A 3,198-nucleotide genomic window follows, 5' to 3' on the forward strand; every position below is an offset into this window, starting at 1 on the left:
TATCTTGATGAAGTCCCAATAATTCATTTTTGCCTTTGTTTCCCTTGCCCTTGGAGATGTGTCTAGCAAGAAGTTGCTGTGGCCAAGGTGGAAGAGGTTGCTGCCTATGTTCTCTTCATTCCTGTCTCACATTTAGGTCTTTCATCCATTTTTGGGTCTACTTTTGTGTATGGTGTAAGGAAATGGTCCAGTTTCATTCTTCTGCATGTGGCTGTCCAATTTTCCGAAACACCATTTGTTGAAGAGAATATCTTTTTTCCATTGGATATTCTTTTCTGCTTTGTCGAAGATTAGTTGACCATAGAGTTGAGAGTCCATTTCTGGCTTCTCTATTCTATCCCATTGATCTATGTGTCTGTTTTTGTGCCAGTACCATACTGTCTTGATGATTATAGCTTTGTAATAGAGCTGGAAGTCCAGAATTGTGATGTCTCCAACTTTGGTTTTCTTTTTCAACATTCCTTTGGCTATTCAGGGTCTTTTCTGGTTCCATACAAATTTTAGGATTATTTGTTCCATTTCTTTGAAAAAAGTGGATGGTATTTTGATAGGAATTGCATTAAAAGTGTAGATTGCTCTAATTAGCATAGACATTTTGACAATATTTGCTCTTTCAATCCATGAGCATGGAACGTTTTTCCATTTCTTTGTGTCTTCCTCAATTTCTTTCATGAGTATTCTATAGTTTTCTGAGTACAGGTCTTTTGCCTCTTTGGTTAGATTTATTCCTAGGTATCTTATGGTTTTGGGTGCAATTGTAAATAGGATCGACTCCTTAATTTTTCTTTCTTCTTCTGGGCGCCTGGGTGGCTCAGTTGGTTGAACGACTGCCTTCAGCTCAGGTCATGGTCCTGGAGTCCTGGGATCGAGTCCCGCATCAGGCTCCCTGCTCAGCGGGGGGTCTGCTTCTCCCTCTGACCCTCTTCCCTCTCATGCTCTCTGCCTCTCATTCTCTCTCTCTCAAATAAATAAATAAATAAAATCTTTAAAAAAATTTATCTTTCTTCTGTCCTATTGTTGGTGTATAGAAATTGCAACTGATTTCCATACATTGATTTTATATCCTGCCACTTTACTGGAATTCTCCCGTATGAGTTCTAGCAATTTTGGGGTGGAGTCTTTTGGGTTTTCCACATAAAGTATCATATCATCTGCAAAGAGTGAAAGTTTGACTTTTTGCTGATTTGGATGCCTTTTATTTATTTTTATTGTCTGATTGCTGAGGCTAGGATTTCTAGTACTATGTTGAATAGCTGTGGTGATAATGGACATCCCTGCCATGTTCCTGACCTTAGGGGAAAAGCTCTCAGCTTTTCCCCATTGAGAATGATATTTATTGTGGGTTTTTTAGAGATGGCTTTTACGATATTGAGTTATGTACCCTCTATCCCTACACTGTGAAGAGTTTTAATCAAGAAAGAATGCTGTGGCGCACCTGGGTGGTTCAGTCAGTTAAGCAGCTCCTTTCAGCTCAGGTCATGATCCCAGGATCCTGGGATCGAGCCCCACGTTGGGCTCCTTGCTCAGTGGCAGCCTGCTTTTCCCTCTCCCTCTGCCTGCCACTCCTCATGCTTGTGCTCTCTCTCTCATTCTCTCAGTCAAATAAATAAATACAATCTTTAAACATCAAATAGAAAATTGAGAGCAAATAAAAATACCCAGAACTTATCCTCATAGTGTAACTCACAAACAGGAAAAACTACACATTCCAATTTAAGAGAACAGGAGTGAGATAAATGCCAGAGACTAGCAGAATTGGTGCTGGAGCCCACATAGATGTGGCTGTACAAGAGTGGAGAACGTGGGTGGTCCTACCAGTAGCAGAACACAGGTATATCAACAAGATTCACCTCTCAAAGGAGAGGAACCCTCCCTGAAGGGAACAACTGAGAGCAGATCTGAGACTTCTCTGTAAGAGAAGTCATAGAAAGTGGCTTGGAAAGTGCCTGAGATCTTTGGAAGGTACTACTTCTAAGGGAGAAAAGGAGTGGCACCCTGAAAGATAGCAGTGGCCCCAGAAAGCCTCAGTAGATGGTGAAGAAAAAGAAAGAAAGAGCTCAGAATAAGGATTGTTCTTAAATAGGTGAGATCTAAGGATCAGAGAAAGTCTGACCAGAAATAAAGGTATCTTAAATTAAAGAAACAACCCTACGCTGTAGCAATGGAAGAGGGAACTCTTGAGTTGAACATTAGTAAAAATATTTAAACCTTCCCTCTTTATCATCCAGAAATTCCTCCTTCAAATAAATGGTCCCAAAAAACCCAACACATTCCAAATACAAACCTAAATAAATAAATAAATAAATAAATAAATAAATAAGTAAAATCAAGCATACATACAAAGATACAGTAAGTGTTAAAAATGAAAATCAATTATGTGTTGTCAGATGGAAACACTCAGAAAAATTCCTATCATACAGCAGAGGAAAATTGCAAAACAATGATGCAACCTGAATTTAGAATACTTTACAAAGCAATTGTAGATATGGCTGGGGGTGGAGGGTGGAGCACGGATCACAAGAAACAGAAATGCAAAAAATACAAAATAGACCAAACCAGAGGACGATGTAAAATGGAGTTGATTAGCTCAGGAAAGAGACTGACAAAGGTAAAATTATCTCAGAAATGAAGATTAAATTACAGGATGTCCAAGGGAAAATAAATTAGCTGAAAATACAGTAAAGAATATAGAGAATATAAGTGAAAAGAGCCAAGAAAACGATTCAAAAATAAAAAGTTTTTTTAAAAGATTAGAAAGTTAAATAAAAAAATGTTTAAAAGTTCAAAAAATAAATAAATAAAAAGATCAGAAAGTGATTGATACAGAATATAGGCAAGGAGGATCAACAGATGTATAATTGGAGTCTCTGAGAAAGAAAAGAAAACAGTGGAAAGGAACTAATTTTTTAAATTCTAATTTAAAAAACGTTTTGAAATTAAATAGGCTCCAAGTGTATATATTTTATTATAGTTTAAAAGCACCACATTTGCCTTGAAGAAATTGACTCAGGACAGGTAGAATTATCAGACTTTAAAGATTAAAAAAATTCTTATGGATTCTAAGCAGAAAGACCAAGTCATTTAACAAGAGGAAAATCAGTACAACATTATGTTCCTGACATAAACATTCAGTACAAAAAGACAGTGGAATAGCATCTATAAAAGGAGAGATATTGTGGGACAGTTTACCTGTAATAC

Source organism: Eumetopias jubatus, unplaced genomic scaffold, assembly GCF_037043125.1.
Source record: "Eumetopias jubatus isolate StellerSeaLion01/CBP00866 unplaced genomic scaffold, mEumJub1_p1.0 scaffold_4, whole genome shotgun sequence".
NCBI lineage: Eukaryota > Metazoa > Chordata > Mammalia > Carnivora > Otariidae > Eumetopias > Eumetopias jubatus.